The sequence below is a fragment of the Galeopterus variegatus genome, unplaced genomic scaffold (assembly GCF_000696425.1).
Source record: "Galeopterus variegatus unplaced genomic scaffold, G_variegatus-3.0.2 Scaffold2107, whole genome shotgun sequence".
Lineage (NCBI taxonomy): Eukaryota > Metazoa > Chordata > Mammalia > Dermoptera > Cynocephalidae > Galeopterus > Galeopterus variegatus.
In genome coordinates this window covers 160,941-179,476 of record NW_007728218.1, presented here as the reverse complement: position 1 = coordinate 179,476, position 18,536 = coordinate 160,941, and the positions used below count along the sequence as shown (strand labels likewise).

The following is an 18,536-nucleotide window of genomic DNA, read 5'->3' as shown; positions in this document are numbered from 1 at the left end:
AAAACTAACTTGCCTGCTTCTTCATGCAAGTCACCAGAGGGTTTGTGTGGCAAGGAGTACTGGCGTAACAGTGGCTACTTGAGCAAACTTTTCTTTTTTATATAACAATTTGTATAGCTGAGTCTCAATGAATCATTCCTCCTCATGACAACCACTATGACTCTTTTACCACCTATAAGGACACCTGCCAATAACGGTCATCCATTAGCTCACTCGTTTGATGAACACTTATTAAGTGCATTCCCTGAGGAAGACACTGTTCTAGAGCGACTTCAAAGTTCAGCTGGGAATACTGGACAGTCTCAGTCTTCAGCCACGAAGAATCACCTGCGGTTTCCTCAGGTTAACTATGCTCGCTCTTTACATGCTTTCACACACTATTTCCTTATCCTGGAATGCTCATTCTCTGTCTCTTGTGGTTTGTGCAGGCAACTCCTTTTCACGCTTCAACCCTCAGCTTAAATGCCACTATCTTGGAAGCCTGCTCAGATATATTCAGGGTTGTATGAACAAGGAAGGTACTACAAAGTGTCTATTGAGTTACTTTGCTTCACTGTAATTATTTATCTCTCTCCTTTTAGTTGGCCAAATAGTCCTTAAAAGGCAGGAACTATCCATTAGTGCTGAATATTGGATCTGACACACAGTGGGTGCTTCATAAAAAGTATGTTAAATAAATAATTGAGAATAAAATTAAAAATATGCATCTGCAATCACAATCTAATGAAGAAATAAATAATGCTTTTGTAAGTACGTGGAAGGAATAGACACTAACACAACTCTGGCTTAGACCACAAAAATAATAATTTATTGAATTATGTCACTGGGAAATTCAAATGGTGGTTCTGGATCCAGTTATTGCTGAACCCAGGGTTTAAATGCTGTATTCCAGACACATTCTTACTTCTGCTTTTCTCCTACTCGATCTTATTTCCAAGCAGGCTCTAAAAGATGGCCATGAGCAGTTCAGAGCTTAAGGGACATCACTGTACCTCTTCATGGGAAACAGAGCTGCTTTCTCAATAGCTCTAGCCAAAGTCCTGGAATGAAATCTTGTTGGCCATGCTTGAGTCGTATGGCCATTCGTGACCAATTGCTGTGGTCCAGAGGTTGAGTGTTCTGATTGGCTGGGGCAGGTTATGGACCTACACATATTACTGGGGGTGGAGGCTGGGAGGAGATTAAAAGGGAGGGGGTTCTCTTAAAACATTCAGGACACAGTTAGAAGAAGAGGAAGAGATGCTAGGCAGAAACAGGAGCAGACACCCACCATAAGGATCCTATAAAGTCAAATGAGACGGTATCATAGGAATTTGAGATGATGACAGGGCAGACATGTTGAGGTCAAGGCATTTACACTTGGCCGGCAAATGACAGAGAATTTAGAAGGGACTACGTAGGAGGGACTTTGTATCGGAAGGCACGGCAGAATGATTAGGAGTCCAGTCTTGGGCTTGAATAGTTATAATGTGTTACATGTTTGGCAGTACAGGTTAGAACCATCTCACAAAGGGCTCTGATTGCTAGGCTGCAGGATATGATTTTTACTCAGAAGGCAATGGAAGACCACTGAAGCTTTTCATTTGGATGGAGGCAGGACCAGAGTCATGCTTAAGATAGATTAATCAGGTGGTGGCATGTAAAATGCACCAGATGAACATAGGGAGAGCATTTCAATAGCCCAGATAATAGACAGTGAAGCGCTGAGTCTGCTGGAAAAAGAGCACGCGTGACAATCTGATTGAGGAGTGTAAAATGCACCAGATGAACATAGGGAGAGCATTTCAATAGCCCAGGTAATAGACAGTGAAGCGCTGAGTCTGCTGGAAAAAGAGCACGCGTGACAATCTGATTGAGGAGCAGCTGGGGATGGGATTGATGCTCTTGAAATATTATTTTTCTACCTAGACCAGCTCCTCCACTTCAGCCACTTTGCATCTGGGGCTGGCATTCAGGAGACAAAGCAAAGACATTTTCAAGGGCTGTTATTACTGGGCATTGCACAAAGCTGATTTTTTCCCCTGGCTTTTCTGACTTGAAGGGTGGCTTTCTTTCTTCATTTTGCAGAGAGAAGAACAGTCAGCAGAGAAACTGAGCTCCATCTCTATCTGTAGATTCTGATCCTGAGTGGGGCCACTTGTGGCTAACTCCTCTGCACACTGTGATGGATAGAGACACACGAGATGAAAACCACACCTGTGGCACTTACATGTTAACATTCACTATTGCAGAGGAGACAAGAAAGACACAGATGCAAATGTTATCCAGGCACCATCTCTGGATCACAGGAGGACAACTGAACGAAGCCTGTACCCACCTCCAGCCTCAGAGAGGCTGCAAGGGATTGCCCAGTCCCTAGAAACCTTTAGTCATAAGGTTCAAGCTTTCATCATCTCTGGATCACAGGAGGACAACTGAACGAAGCCTGTACCCACCTCCAGCATCAGAGAGGCTGCAAGGGATTGCCCAGTCCCTAGAAACCTTTAGTCATAAGGTTCAAGCTTTCGTTTTTTACCTTTTCGTATATTCAAAATAAAAGTCATAAGACATTAATAAAAAATACAAGTTGATCCATAGATAGTTCCCCAATTTTATCTCCACGATTTCACTTCTTCTCCATCCTCCCACCCTACAGCCTCCTCTTTCCCTCTTCACACTTCATAAAATATTTTACATTAGATACTTTGCAAACTACCCTTCCCCCTGACAGACATATATTTGTAATCACTCCAAGCCCATGGTGCTTGCTGCATTTTATTTTGCTTTATCTTTATGGTTAAATAAATAAATTTTAATGTCACACCTTTAAAATCTGGCTTCTTCCAGATGGAAACAGATGTTTTGCTTTCTTGATGGTGCTTGTTTTCATGTAGCATTTTCCGAAGGAAGGCCAAGAGGTAACGACAAGAAGCTTAATAAATTCTCTCCCCTACTCTATGCTCCAAACCTGCACATCACCTAAGACATTAAAACATCATCAACAACAACAAAACTTTCCTTAACTTTGTGAAGAAAACTTGTCCACAAACAAGGGAACTTAAGATCAAAGAGAAAGAGCCCTGCTGTATGCCCTAAGGGTTTCTTGTATCTGCTCAATCATTGGGAGAGAGCAAGATCCCTACTTTCTGTCTTCCAGTCATATAATAGCCATTCATTCACTGCCTCTAATGAAGAGATTAAAAATGTCTCCCTTTTCTGGCTTCCACACATGACAGACATTTTGCTTTTGATTGTGCAGCCCTTAAAACAATTTAGGGGATGCCAACTATGTAATAATAATTCTCAGGTTCTCAAAGTGTGACCCCAGCATCCCTGGGAACTTGTTAGAAGTACAAATTTTTCACACCTATTGAATCAGAAATTCTGGGGGCACACCCAGAAATCTGTGTTTTAACAAGTTCTCCAGGTGATTTGGATGAATGTTAAATTTTGAGAACCACTGCTATAGGGTAACTGGGAAATTAAAAATCAGAACATTCTAATAAGAGAATAGAATGTTCATTCCATCCATCACTGAAGTGCTCACTGAGCACCTGCTCTGTCCAAGACACACAGCAAAGACCACCCACTGGGCACAGAGAGCGAGATTAGTAACTGGTCATTGTTATAGTACTTCCTCCCTCATAATGCCAGAACAGCCCTTGCATGCTTCTAAAATTTAACACAAAGGCTTCAGTTACATGGACCCAAATATTAGGCTTCCCACTGGGACATTCAGGCGTAAGAGGGAAATAAGATTTTAGAAAGCATAATAGACAAACTTCAGCTTGTGTCTTCACATCACTTTGATTTTGTCGTTTGTTGTTCCGGTTGAAGATCAAAAGCATGGAAGCACCTCCAATGTGGAATCATAGAAAATATTTTGCTATGTGATACTAAGAAACTGGAAACCAAAACCCTTGGTCTCTGCTGGATGCAAGGTTAACCTCTGTGAATCGCCTCCTCCCTTCCGAAGTCTTTTCACTGGGTTCATAATCCCCTTCAAGCTGTTATAAGACATGCAGAGCGGAAAGGTATTGACTAAGTAATTCTGAAGAAGGATGGAGTGTGGCTGCCCAGCCTGCACATGGTATGTGAATCAGCCTGGAATCTAAACATGGGGAGATATTGGACTGATCAATCTTTATTCCTAGACAATCAAGCAAGCTAGCATCTCCAGGTCTCTCTATAGACAGCTCATAAAATGGGGATATTGATCAAGGGGCCTAAATTTGTAGTTTTGACTATAAAAGCAATTTGTTTTAGGGGAACGGTCATATAAGATGAATGCATTTGGATTATTAGCTTCAAAGACAATTCTTCTGGGTAGCTGTGCAAGCTATTGTAGCAGGTTTCTTTGTGAAGTTACCAAGGCAGTATCTAAGGTTTTTGTTTTGTGTGTGTGTTTTGGGTGGGGTGGGGGGGGCAGGGAAGTCAATTATTTTAGACAACTGAGGTGCCTACCAAGACATCTGAAGTGTAGTTTATACAGAAGTTACTTTGAGGTCCTCTAAATCACAGTGGCTAAGCCACCATTGATTAAGCCCTCCCTACTTTCTGCCAGGCATCTGCTAGGTATTTTGCTTATGTTTCATAATTTAATTTATCTTCCTGATAATTCTATATGATGGGTAACTTCTTTTATCTTTATTTTTTAGGTGAGGAGATTGCTGCTCACAGAAGTACAGTGGTTTGCCCAAGGTCACGTAGCTAGTAAGCCAATGATGGAACACAGATTTGTTTGTCTCCAAATCCTGTGTTCTTTACAGGCGTTACAAATATCATGGAAATGTACATGAAGAATTCCAGGACACATGACAATATGAAATTATTGGTACAATTCTAGCAGCTGCTTCTTACATAGGAGTTGACATTTACTAAACTAGTTGCTCCCCCAAGGAGCTAGAAATGACCAATAAGTTGTCGCAGCACCTTTTGTCCCTAGGAAAGTAGAAAAAGATTGTCCTTGTCAGATTTTGAGGTAGCCATGATAGGCTACATGTAAGTCAAAAAATGACCAGAGCAGCTGGTCTACAGAGGAGGAAGGAAGAAGTAGAAATGGGGCAGAGATAATGGATCATGACAACCCAGAGAGACAGAAACAGAGAAGGCGGGAGCCTGAGAACTTTGAGGACCTGTGAGAGCTAACCATACATCTTCAACTAAGATTTATTATCTGGATCTTTAATATAAATCCTTCATGATGTAAGCTAGCATAGGTGTTTCTCCCCGTTGCAGTCAAATGTCACTTAATTAGGAAGCCACCAGACTGCAAGCTCCAGAAGAGCAGACAGTATTGCCTCCTTTTTATTCTCCATTCTTTCTCTATGCCTAGCACAATACCTGGTACATAGTAGGTGCTCAACAAAACATGTACCAATTGGATACATGTTGTTGGAAACTATGTTCCTGTACAACCAAAAAACAAGACAACTCTGAACCTCTGAGTCATGCCATTTTTGGTGAAATTCTGGAGACTTCAACAATGTGGTTTGGATTTTAAAAATGCAAGACTGCCAAAGCAGATCATTGTGTCCTACTTTTTCCTTTCAAAATCTTCTCTCCTTCAATTATTTCCAATGTCCTTATTAATTCAGGTGGATGGGTGGCATAGTTGTTTCTTGGATGCTATCTAATCCTTTTAAAGGTATCTGCATTATAATAGAGGACTCTGGGACACAAGCATCTCCAAAACTGTAGTAATTTGTTACTATTAATAAATAACCATGCTTACACTTTCTTCTAAAACATTACATATGTATCAATTTATTGACTGCTTGCTCTGGGCCAGGTAGAATGGCACTTTAAGCATTTTATTACACTTAATTCTCACACCAACCCATCAACATGTGAAGCAAATATAGTTATTCTCAGGTTAGGTTTGAAAAAACTGAAGCTCAGAGGTGTGGTATTTTGCCTCAGTTCACAGACAATAAGTAGGGTCATTCATGGTCAGAAGAGGTTCTGCCACCAAAGTCTGTAGATCTGACTTCCAGCCCAGTGCCCTTTTGCTGGGACTAAACCTGGTATCTCTGTTGACCCAGTGTCAGAAGTGGATGGGATCTAGTGGCACAGCACTGGACTGCCAGGCTTCTGATCACTCCACAATGACAGCTGAATACCTGAATGATCTGGAGGCTTGCACCAACCAGTATTAATTTACATACAGGTGATAGTACAAGCAAATTAGGGCAGTGCTTTAAAACTAAGTCTTCTGATCCATCTTGTCCAATTCTGGTTTCTGATGATGGTGTCAGGATATATTTTCTGGAAGAGGTGATATCGACCTCTAGAGAATGGCACCTGTTCTAGTTTCTAAATATCTGAGAAAGACAGAGATAGAGGACAAGACATGGAAGGCTGGGACCTTGCTCAGGTGCTTGCCATGGTTCGTTCACTCGGTGAATATTGACTCAGGACCTACTATGTTCCTGAGATGGCCTGTTGGCTGCTGAGCATGCAAAGGTGTGTAAAAGCCTGTATGAAGGTTGAACTTTGGAAGTTCAGCAGAAGACACACAAGAGGACAAGGGATGTATGTGTAACTGTAAACCGAGCAATTGCTATTAACGAACAGTGCTGAGATAGAGAAGAACGATGGGACTTAGCTAGGATGATCAGGACATGTGACTTTAAAGTGAGGCATAAAGAACAAGATGGATTTGGCTGTTAAGTAGCTAAGGTCCTGATGCTGGAAATAGCCGGATGTTTCTGGAGCCACAAAGAAGGCCACAGTGGCTGGACCATACTGAACAACAGAGATAGTGGTGGGAAGCCGGATTTAGGCATCTCCCATCCTTGTGTATACTTTTGCTGCTTGTGTGATGACTCCTCATTTAGCAGGACCTACACGAAAAGGGCTTCTGCCAACACGCTGTCTCCTCAATTTAGGGAAATGGGAAGGAATATTACAAGAGACATAGATGGAAAGTAATAAGATCAAATCTTGAGAAAAAGAAAGGTTGTTTTTAATCTGTTCAAGACAGTGTTTCCTCTCCTCTCCTCTCCTTTCCTCTCCTTTCCTTTCCTTCCTCTTCTCTCTCTTTCTCTCTCTCTCTCTCTCTCTCTCTCTCTCTCTCTCTCTCTCTCTCTCTCCCCCCCCCTCCCTCCCTTCCTCCCTCTCTCTCTCTCTATTTTTTTTGGTGAGAATGGAAGTCAACTATTATTCAGAAATACCAGTGACCTGAGGAGAGATGTTGGGCTAACCCATCTCTTCAGTAACCTGAAGGAGAATGACCAGACTAAAGCCATCTCAAAGACTCTGATTTACTGAGGGATTTTTTTTGAAAGATGGGGCTGAGGGAATGCAATGTGGAAAATGTAAAGCAGGAGAGGAGGGAGGGGGACATGAGCTGCGAGGGCTTTATGCAAGGAGCCAGGTGCAAAGTCTCGCCCAGACTCCCAAAACAGTATTTCCTAAGCCAGTTGGACCCAATGTCACCTTTTTACAGCAAATATTTTGCTCTGTCCTCTTCCATCTATAAAATGAACTTCATAGATAATATAATTATCTGCATACATAATTCAAAAGAAATATAATGACTTAACCATGATACAATGAACAAATAAGAGGAAACTGATTTATAATGAAATATTACACATTTCAACAGGCAGATGCATATCACAACTTCTCTGAAAAACGTAGTGAAGTTGTCCAGGACTGGTACCATGCAGAGACTTCATGAATGAGACACACTGAGAACTGATAGAATTTTCTGGAATGTACAACAACTTTTTTAAAGTCCTGGACAAAACAAAATACCATATTCCCTTGATTTAATCAGTGATTGCATTCTTTAAAAATTTGATGTATATTAAAACTATACAAAAATATTTCATATTTATATATAAAATGGAGTCAAGTTTTAGGATCAACTATTTGTAAGTAAGTTTTCCATCTATGTCAGTGTCCTGGGCATCTGAAAATTGTGGGGGGCTGCAAGACTACATTCTCTGTTGAATGGGACTGTCCTCCACACTGCAGGGAAGTTAGCACCTCTGGTTCCTGTCCACTAAATACCAGTGGCACGTCCCAAAAAGTGTGGCACGTCCCAAAAAGTGTGGCAGTCAAAAATAATATCTCCCCCATGTCAATAAAATGCTCCTAGGCATGTGTGTGTGTGTGCTGTGTCCACATTAGTGTGTGTGCACAGTGGGAATGACAATTTTTGAAATTTATGAAGCTATGAAGATACTTCAAAAAGTTGTGGTAAAATGGAATTAAAAGATAATATGAATCTTTCCATGAGCTTTCTGATGTACACTCTTATTACTTTTGGTTAGTAATCACTATTCTGAGAAGTGCTGCTGCCAGTGATCAGAATGAAGGAAGGGACAGGAATTTATAAAACCAAGTGACCCACAGCCATAACTAAATATAGTTGTAGACCCACTGGAGAAACACCCAATAACTCCCATCAGGCTTTGTCTCTCTGACACGGTGGGTTCTGTACACTTTGCTGAGGTAGGAGAGTTGCTGGGGTGTGCAGCACCTGGGGCCAGGTCGCTCTGACCTTCTTCTTCCCATCACTCCTGGGGCCAGTGGATGTCATTTGCTGCTCAGCTGGATGCTGACACTCACGTGCTCTCAATGAAGAAGGACCACAGATCTGAGCTTGCCATGCTAAAATACTGTAAGGCACAGTTTCTCAACCTCCACATTCTGGGCTAAATAATCCTTTGTTATTGGGGGCTGGAGTGTCATGTAAGATGTTCAAACAAAATAAAATGCAGACTAGGCTTGAGAAGCCCCTGGGCAGACAAAACCAGTTGAGCCACATAAGGGAAGCTCAACCTAACTTATATCTCGAATGCAAGGGAAACTTATTCTTGGTTATTTCTTGTAAAAGCCTCCGATAATCATAAACAAAACTGAAGTTGCCTTCCAAACAGTTGCCTTCCAAGATGACCACTTTTATCCAGTCATCTTTCATCTAAAAACCCCAATTTTAATAACCAATCATTGTAAAGGGTAAAAAACTTCCTCACTTTGCTTTATAAGCCATGCCTGCAAACTTCCTCTTGCCACTTTCTATTTGAGATTTGCTGGTTCTAGATTTAATTTGATCCAATTTTATTTTAGACAAGGGTGGTTAATAGCATCCAGCTGCTGTCTAGTAGACACCAATAGCAACCTCTCTCCTCAGTTATGACAACCAAAAATGCCTCTAGATACTGCCAAATCTACATAGACTGGGAACCATGGTAGTCAGATGAGACATTTGATTTCTCTTGATGGTCATATGAAGAGAACGTAAGCAGATTCTTCAGCTGTGTTAAGATTCCCCTTGTGCTTTATAAGCTCAGCATGTCAAGATATTATATGCTACCTCATATAATAAATACTTCAGGCCCAAATGGAGAGGCCCATGAAAGAAACAATAATTCTTTACTAGATCTCCATCCTCTATTCCAAAAATATCTCCCCCACATACATACATGCACACACAACACACACACATCTCCAACTAAATAAAATTAAACTCACAATGCTGGCTGTTTGAGGTGGCCCCTCATCTTTGGGAGAGTTCAGAATGTGCAGTCAAGTATTTCACTGGGGAACAGACTGAGGCACATAGGGGTTTCTCCTCACCCCTCATTCAAAACACTCTTTGATTTTCTGAAGATAATTTCGGCACATAGACTCTCTCAGTTTTAAAACTGCCCAGGTGCATTGATGCGTTCAACACATCTTGTCTCACTTCTACCACCAGAGGCTGGGGGATGCTTCTACCTACTCACCCCAAACCCAGGAGAGGGTTTTACAGGATGCTGACATCGCATTTCAGAATCTGAACTTTGTGAAGAAGTGTTCGTTGGGAGGGACTGAAGGTACAATGAAATGTGACTACTTGTTTTTCTTTTTTTCTTTTTTTGATTTTTGCACTCTTTTTGCATTTTGCCTTCCCAACCTCACAATGACTTTTAAAATATGTTTGAAGTAATTACAAAATGCCCTGAACTGTGTGAGAATATATTTGTGGAGCACTCCTGGAGCAGAATTAATCATTCCCTTAGCGTTCTGCATAGACTTCTAGTGAACGCATTTTTACTTTACAATTTAGTTAGTTGAGCACACCTTCAGAACTCGGCATTCACACAGGTCATTGAGGATTGGGGTGATCTCTAAATCTTCTTTGAATCCCCAGCACCCAACTAAGTTCCTGGTATAGGGTTGTTGCTCTGTAAATAAGCACTAAATAAATTTGATTTCATTGGTCAAAAGACATGCTGTCAACCATTCCCTTTTTTGTTAAGGGGAGTAGGATGGGATTGTACCACATGAAAAAGCTTAGGTTAAATAAATCCACTTTGCTTCAAATTTAAGGACCCTGTGGCTATTGTTTAAGTGTCCTGAGTTCAGAAAGAAAGAGAATGATCTTCTTTACTGGTTAGATGTCTGAAGAAAAGCTAAGGGTCCAGAGTTTCTGGGAGGGTGGAATCCTGGGTGGACACAGCCGACCGTCATTGCTCTCTTACATATTTGTTGAGCTCCCACTGTGTCTCAGGCACTATGCTAGGCATTGAGGTTCAGGATTGCATATAATAGCAAAAGGCACAAAAAATAAGATAAAATAAATGCCTGCCTTCATGGTGATTACATTTTTGGGAGGAAGAGGGTGCAGAAAAGAGCATAATAAGTCAGTTAATTCTATGGCACATGATGATGGTGTCATGAAAAAAGTAAAGCAGAATATGAGGGTTTTGGAATGCCTGGGATGGTTTTAAGAGAGTGGTCAGAAAAGTCCTCACTGGGATCTGGATATCTGAGCCAGTCTCCTGGCAGAGGAGATTAGTGGCAGAAGGAATGTTAAATGTAAATGACATGAGACCTGCCATGTGGCAGGGAGAGCAAGAAGGCCATGGGCTGCAGAAGGGTAGACGAGATGCAGAAAGGCCACTGTAGGCAGAATCAGAGAAAGAATAGGGGAGCAAGTTGTGCAAGCCTTTGTAGTCCAAGGCAGAGACTTTGATGCTTTCTCTGAGTGAAATGAGGAGCTGTCAGAGATTTGGAGCAGAGGAGCAACATGATATGGTTTTAACAGGATCCTCTGGCTGCTGTGTTGAGACCCAAATGCAGAGGGGAAGCAATGGAAGAAGGGAGACCAGACAGGAGGTCCTTACAGTCATCCAGGGGGCAGATGCTCTGTAGATGGACAATATCATCAAAGTGCTTGCAACACAGCTTGGAGCAATGCTTTCCAGTAGAACTTCCTGCAAGGATGGGAATGTTCTATAGTATATGACCATCTAGATTGAATCATATCTTCTTTAAAATCCCACATTCAATNAACTTTTTTAAAGTCCTGGACAAAACAAAATACCATATTCCCTTGATTTAATCAGTGATTGAATTCTTTAAAAATTTGATGTATATTAAAACTATACAAAAATATTTCATATTTATATATAAAATGGAGTCAAGTTTTAGGAGCAACTATTTGTAAGTAGGTTTTCCCTGGAGTCAAGTTTTAGGATCAACTATTTGTAAGTAAGTTTTCCATCTATGTCAGTGTCCTGGGCATCTGAAAATTGTGGGGGGCTGCAAGACTACATTCTCTGTTGAATGGGACTGTCCTCCACACTGCAGGGAAGTTAGCACCTCTGGTTCCTGTCCACTAAATACCAGTGGCACGTCCCAAAAAGTGTGGCACGTCCCAAAAAGTGTGGCAGTCAAAAATAATATCTCCCCCATGTCAATAAAATGCTCCTAGGCATGTGTGTGTGTGTGCTGTGTCCACATTGGAAGTTAGCACCTCTGGTTCCTGTCCACTAAATACCAGTGGCACGTCCCAAAAAGTGTGGCGGTCAAAAATAATATCTCCCCCATGTCAATAAAATGCTCCTAGGAATGTGTGTGTGTGTGTGCTGTGTCCACATCAGTGTGTGTGCACAGTGGGAATGACAATTTTTGAAATTTATGAAGCTATGAAGATACTTCAAAAAGTTGTGGTAAAATGGAATTAAAAGATAATATGAATCTTTCCATGAGCTTTCTGATGTACACTCTTATTACTTTTGGTTAGTAATCACTATTCTGAGAAGTGCTGCTGCCAGTGATCAGAATGAAGGAAGGGACAGGAATTTATAAAACCAAGTGACCCACAGCCATAACTAAATATAGTTGTAGACCCACTGGAGAAACACCCAATAACTCCCATCAGGCTTTGTCTCTCTGACACGGTGGGTTCTGTACACTTTGCTGAGGTAGGAGAGTTGCTGGGGTGTGCAGCACCTGGGGCCAGGTCGCTCTGACCTTCTTCTTCCCATCACTCCTGGGGCCAGTGGATGTCATTTGCTGCTCAGCTGGATGCTGACACTCACGTGCTCTCAATGAAGAAGGACCACAGATCTGAGCTTGCCATGCTAAAATACTGTAAGGCACAGTTTCTCAACCTCCACATTCTGGGCTAAATAATCCTTTGTTATTGGGGGCTGGAGTGTCATGTAAGATGTTCAAACAAAATAAAATGCAGACTAGGCTTGAGAAGCCCCTGGGCAGACAAAACCAGTTGAGCCACATAAGGGAAGCTCAACCTAACTTATATCTCGAATGCAAGGGAAACTTATTCTTGGTTATTTCTTGTAAAAGCCTCCGATAATCATAAACAAAACTGAAGTTGCCTTCCAAACAGTTGCCTTCCAAGATGACCACTTTTATCCAGTCATCTTTCATCTAAAAACCCCAATTTTAATAACCAATCATTGTAAAGGGTAAAAAACTTCCTCACTTTGCTTTATAAGCCATGCCTGCAAACTTCCTCTTGCCACTTTCTATTTGAGATTTGCTGGTTCTAGATTTAATTTGATCCAATTTTATTTTAGACAAGGGTGGTTAATAGCATCCAGCTGCTGTCTAGTAGACACCAATAGCAACCTCTCTCCTCAGTTATGACAACCAAAAATGCCTCTAGATACTGCCAAATCTACATAGACTGGGAACCATGGTAGTCAGATGAGACATTTGATTTCTCTTGATGGTCATATGAAGAGAACGTAAGCAGATTCTTCAGCTGTGTTAAGATTCCCCTTGTGCTTTATAAGCTCAGCATGTCAAGATATTATATGCTACCTCATATAATAAATACTTCAGGCCCAAATGGAGAGGCCCATGAAAGAAACAATAATTCTTTACTAGATCTCCATCCTCTATTCCAAAAATATCTCCCCCACATACATACATGCACACACAACACACACACATCTCCAACTAAATAAAATTAAACTCACAATGCTGGCTGTTTGAGGTGGCCCCTCATCTTTGGGAGAGTTCAGAATGTGCAGTCAAGTATTTCACTGGGGAACAGACTGAGGCACATAGGGGTTTCTCCTCACCCCTCATTCAAAACACTCTTTGATTTTCTGAAGATAATTTCGGCACATAGACTCTCTCAGTTTTAAAACTGCCCAGGTGCATTGATGCGTTCAACACATCTTGTCTCACTTCTACCACCAGAGGCTGGGGGATGCTTCTACCTACTCACCCCAAACCCAGGAGAGGGTTTTACAGGATGCTGACATCGCATTTCAGAATCTGAACTTTGTGAAGAAGTGTTCGTTGGGAGGGACTGAAGGTACAATGAAATGTGACTACTTGTTTTTCTTTTTTTCTTTTTTTGATTTTTGCACTCTTTTTGCATTTTGCCTTCCCAACCTCACAATGACTTTTAAAATATGTTTGAAGTAATTACAAAATGCCCTGAACTGTGTGAGAATATATTTGTGGAGCACTCCTGGAGCAGAATTAATCATTCCCTTAGCGTTCTGCATAGACTTCTAGTGAACGCATTTTTACTTTACAATTTAGTTAGTTGAGCACACCTTCAGAACTCGGCATTCACACAGGTCATTGAGGATTGGGGTGATCTCTAAATCTTCTTTGAATCCCCAGCACCCAACTAAGTTCCTGGTATAGGGTTGTTGCTCTGTAAATAAGCACTAAATAAATTTGATTTCATTGGTCAAAAGACATGCTGTCAACCATTCCCTTTTTTGTTAAGGGGAGTAGGATGGGATTGTACCACATGAAAAAGCTTAGGTTAAATAAATCCACTTTGCTTCAAATTTAAGGACCCTGTGGCTATTGTTTAAGTGTCCTGAGTTCAGAAAGAAAGAGAATGATCTTCTTTACTGGTTAGATGTCTGAAGAAAAGCTAAGGGTCCAGAGTTTCTGGGAGGGTGGAATCCTGGGTGGACACAGCCGACCGTCATTGCTCTCTTACATATTTGTTGAGCTCCCACTGTGTCTCAGGCACTATGCTAGGCATTGAGGTTACAGGATTGCATATAATAGCAAAAGGCACAAAAAATAAGATAAAATAAATGCCTGCCTTCATGGTGATTACATTTTTGGGAGGAAGAGGGTGCAGAAAAGAGCATAATAAGTCAGTTAATTCTATGGCACATGATGATGGTGTCATGAAAAAAGTAAAGCAGAATATGAGGGTTTTGGAATGCCTGGGATGGTTTTAAGAGAGTGGTCAGAAAAGTCCTCACTGGGATCTGGATATCTGAGCCAGTCTCCTGGCAGAGGAGATTAGTGGCAGAAGGAATGTTAAATGTAAATGACATGAGACCTGCCATGTGGCAGGGAGAGCAAGAAGGCCATGGGCTGCAGAAGGGTAGACGAGATGCAGAAAGGCCACTGTAGGCAGAATCAGAGAAAGAATAGGGGAGCAAGTTGTGCAAGCCTTTGTAGTCCAAGGCAGAGACTTTGATGCTTTCTCTGAGTGAAATGAGGAGCTGTCAGAGATTTGGAGCAGAGGAGCAACATGATATGGTTTTAACAGGATCCTCTGGCTGCTGTGTTGAGACCCAAATGCAGAGGGGAAGCAATGGAAGAAGGGAGACCAGACAGGAGGTCCTTACAGTCATCCAGGGGGCAGATGCTCTGTAGATGGACAATATCATCAAAGTGCTTGCAACACAGCTTGGAGCAATGCTTTCCAGTAGAACTTCCTGCAAGGATGGGAAGAGACCAGACAGGAGGTCCTTACAGTCATCCAGGGGGCAGATGCTCTGTAGATGGACAATATTATCAAAGTGCTTGCAACACAGCTTGGAGCAATGCTTTCCAGTAGAACTTCCTGCAAGGATGGGAATGTTCTATAGTATATGACCATCTAGATTGAATCATATCTTCTTTAAAATCCCACATTCAATCATTTCCTTAGGGATAATTGGAGGATAATGGATTTCTAGGGGCTAGATAAATTTGTTGCAAAAAATAAAAAGTTGGACAATGCTAAGTGTTGGCAAGAATGTGGGGAAATGGGCACTTTTCCTCACTGCTGGTGCAACTGGAAGAACTCAGTCAGATGAAATGGACACATCTGCTGTGGCCCAGCAATCCACTTCTAAGATGTGTTCCAGAACAGTTCTCATGCATGGCCAGAAAGGGACGTGCATGAGGGTTTTTGTTGAAGCATTGTTTGTATAGCAGGGCTCTAGAGACAACCTGGGCACTCTCACTGGGGAAAAGGTAAACAGAACATGGTACCTGAACACTGTGGAATATCATGCAGCAGTTAGAAGTAACTAACCAGAAATACTCATAGAAACAGGAATCAATTGTAAAATCCAGGACCACAAGGGAATAGTAGGAAACAGAGCAAGGTCTAGGATGCATCTGAAATCCAGAATTCAAGAACAGGTGGTTCCTACCAAAATAGATCTTAAGGAAGATTTTAATATACAAAAAGATTGTGCAAACCTATAAGACAAAAACATTACAAACAGAGAAAAATAGAAAACAATTATGGAAGAGAAAATATAATTTATCAACAAATAAATGAAAAGATTTTCAGTCTTACTAATGGTAAAGGAAATGGAAATGAGAAAGATAGGTTTTAACTATAATATTGTCAAATTTGAAAAAAAAGTTAACATTTCCTATGAGCATCTATTTAGAAATGAGCTCTCTCATACATTCCTGGTGATAATGTTAATTGCCACAACCTTTTGGGAAAGTAATTTGGCAGTGTTTATAAAAATTAAAATTGCACACATCTTTTAACCAAATCATCCTGTTCTTTGGTGGCCCCCAATACCTCAATGAATCATGCCTTCCGTCATTCACACCATTATGTAATCCCCCCTACCCACAACCTACACACACACACACACACACACACACACACACACACTTGGCCATGTGATTTGCGTTGGCCAGTGAGACTTTAGCAAGCTTGATGACTCATAGGCTTGCTATGTGCTTGCACAGTGGGGTTGTCTTCTCAGACTACTCTCTCTTGGAAACCTGAGACCACCATGTTATTAGGAACTCCAGACTAGCCATGTGGAGAGGCCATCTGTTGTATGGCTGAGGAATTCGGCTGGCAGCCAGAAAGAAGTCCCGGACGTATGGCCCTAGCTGAGTTGTCTCCGCCAGCCCACAGCCATACAAGCAACCCCAGCTGAACCCCCAGACCTCGTGGAGTGGAGGTGAGTCATCTCTACTGTGATTGTTGATTTACTGCATCAACTGGAAGCAACGAGAATGTTCATCAATGGAGAATGGTTGAATTGATTGTGCTATGTTCATCCTACAGATTTGTGTAGGATGACAGTGACAGAAATCTGTCTACCAACCTGAAGACATAACTATGCTGTATTTGATGAAAGAGCAAAGTGCAGCACCATGTATGATTCCAGTTTTGCAAAAATATGTTTAAATATTTAAATAAATGCAAAATAAATGTTTGTAGGAGCACAGGAAAAAGTGGAAGACTACACCGGGTGGCTGACACTAGTTATTTCAGGAGGGTGAGATGAAGGGTGGGTGAGGTGTAGATTGCTGCATTTTTAAATGAGTTTTTGAAGTAATTCACTCATTACATGTACTGCTTTGGTAATTAAAGAAAATTGAATGAAGAAAACGGTGCAGTAATATAGTAAAAATCAGCATCTGAAAACTTGTGTATCAATTTCAAACAAACTCTGAGAATAAATCTGAGGATACCTGCAAAGTTCTTTTACTAATTTTAAATGTAACATTATCTTTTCTGCAATCTCGGATTCAGGTTAATTCTGTGAAAGCTTCAGTAGCCTTTTTCCAATGGGGTTTCCAAGATTCATTTAATATGGTTATTCGGTTCTTTTCCTAGCATGTTCTCTTAAAAAGGGCAAACATCTGGTTTTATCTCCGGTTAATTCTGTGAAAGCTTCAGTAGCCTTTTTCCAATGGGGTTTCCAAGATTCATTTAATACGGTTATTCGGCTCTTTTCCTAGCATGTTCTCTTAAAAAGGGCAAACATCTGGTTTTATCTCCGAGAAAATATTTACACTAAGTGTGGTGGGGGCAGGGGAGAGATTGCAAGGAGTTTGTCAAATGATTAAACCTTCAAAAATTCTTTTTACTCTGAAATTCAAATGACCTAAAAGCTTTAACAAATAAAATAAAAAGAAAGAGAACCTTGTTTCTATCATTCTCATTAAACAAATGACAAGAAAAAAAATCTGCTGTCAGATACCTGTCATTATGTACACGAACAAGATCTGCACATACAACAGAATCCAGACAAATTCATGCCAGTGTGCTTGACTTTTTCTTTGTGTCTAATACTGTGATTCTTAACTTTAGCTTCCCATTAGAATCTTGCCAGAAGGCTTTGAAAAAATACAGATGCTTGAGTCCACTGCAGAGATTCTGATTTAATTTGGGTGAAGCCTGGACATCAGGATGTGGGAAACACTGATTCTAATACAGGTACACACCCAAGATTGAGAGCCATTGGTTTATGATGAACACGAGTCATAAATATTCCCAATGAACACTTAAAATATTCTAATCACATGTCTTTTGAATCAACGACCAAGTGAATTACATTTTACATAATTTCAATATTAACTGTACTTTATTGAAATTGAGTCACTTGAAAATTGGTATAAAAAAATGACATTTAATTTAAATGTTCAGTTAACCAGGAAAATCATTCTGAGTGAGCACAAACACTGAAAGAAAGTAGCTTTTCACGCAGGCCCCTGACAAAATATTGATGTCAATACACCTCTTCACATTGACACAAAATATCTTGCCCAAGACTTGGTGCTCTAATTAGGTGGCATTTCACAGCTCTGTTGAAATATTTCAGCAGGGTTTTAGAGTTTCATTCACAAAATTTCTTCCATAGGACAATCCTTGATGAAAATATCTGCATTTCACAGTGATTTTGCTCTAATTTAGTTTGCACCTGCCAAAACATATGTGTACAAATTCTATTTAAAATCTTGAACTTGTTCTGAATTGATCTTTATTCAGTTCCTTATTTTTTAAAGCATGTTGTGAGCACTTGCTTTATGGTATCCAATGGCCCTTAACTCTTCACCTGGACTATAAACTTCTCCTGCAAATGGCAACATTACATTCTCCACAGTGCTAGGCACAAGATAGGCTAATTAGATACCTCCTCCCTTGATTAATATTTTTGCTCAGCAATTTATTTGCTGTAAAGTATCATCCCATGCCCTAGAAAGGTTGCAAAGATCCTAGCATATCTGAGGAAAAGTCATTGGCCTCTCCAGGGATTTGACAAATAGTATATTTCCTCTATCCACGG

The 18,536-nt window shown here is 40.8% G+C and overlaps 1 protein-coding gene across 1 annotated transcript in view; it reads right to left on the bottom strand.

Annotated features, from left to right (window-relative positions):
* The window catches only part of LOC103596768 (transmembrane protein 132D-like), a 177,056-nt gene that overhangs the window by 110,259 nt on the left and 48,261 nt on the right, over window positions 1–18,536 (bottom strand). The gene's annotated exons all lie outside the window — the stretch shown is intronic.